This window comes from Trichosurus vulpecula, chromosome 3, assembly GCF_011100635.1.
Source record: "Trichosurus vulpecula isolate mTriVul1 chromosome 3, mTriVul1.pri, whole genome shotgun sequence".
NCBI classification, from domain to species: Eukaryota; Metazoa; Chordata; class Mammalia; order Diprotodontia; family Phalangeridae; genus Trichosurus; species Trichosurus vulpecula.
This window is the reverse complement of record NC_050575.1, coordinates 179,236,034-179,236,922: the sequence shown is the minus strand read 5'-3', so window position 1 is coordinate 179,236,922 and position 889 is coordinate 179,236,034.

Below are 889 nucleotides of genomic sequence, written 5' to 3'. Positions count from 1 at the left end.
CTGTAATAGGAAGGAAAAAAGAGCAGTCTCAGACAGTCATAATGGACAGCTTTTCTTCTTGGAAAACGCCCTTATTTCTACCCTCCCTCCCTGTATTGTAGATGGACCAGCCTGAAAAGTTCAGCCCTTCTGCCTCCTCCATTGATGAGGGGAAAAAATAGGTGAGAAGGGTGTTGTGGATTTTTTTTTTCAATTTGGCTGTTTGGGGGCAGGGGGCAGGGAACTTAGGTTGGTTTTTTTTTTTAATATTTACTTACTGCTTTGTAGATTCTCTGAAAATGTAGTTCGTATAATCATTATAGTCAAAGATTTAGAGTTGGGTGGGATCTAAGAGGCCATTTATTTAGTTCAACCCTCTCATTTTGCAGATGAGGAAACTGAATTCCAAAGAGATTAAATGACCTACACAGAATCAAGATTTGAACCCATGTCCACAGACTCAAAATCCTGTGCTCTTTCTACTGCACCAAAAAGGAGAACAAAATTAAACACTGAGGGGCTGGAGCTAGTGCTGGGCTGTAACCACAGCAGGAGGAGATAGGAATATATGAGCTGGGAAATGGGGTCAAAGGGGTTCATTAGATTCTTTTGAACTTTTCCCCAAAGCAAAATAACTCAAAATTCTATAGTTATTTGAAGCTGCTTAAAATATCAAGAAATTGTACATCTATGATTCTGTATCTCCTGCTACATCTGGAATAGGACACTACTCAGTCAGTAAGAATTTATTCGGTGCCTGCTATGTGCCAGGCACTATGAAGAAAAGTAAAAGACAGTCCCTTCTCTCAAAGAGCTCACAATCTAATGGTGGAAACAACATGCAAATGACTGTGTACAAATGAGCTATATACAGGATGAACTGGAAATAATCAATTGAGGGAAGGTACTA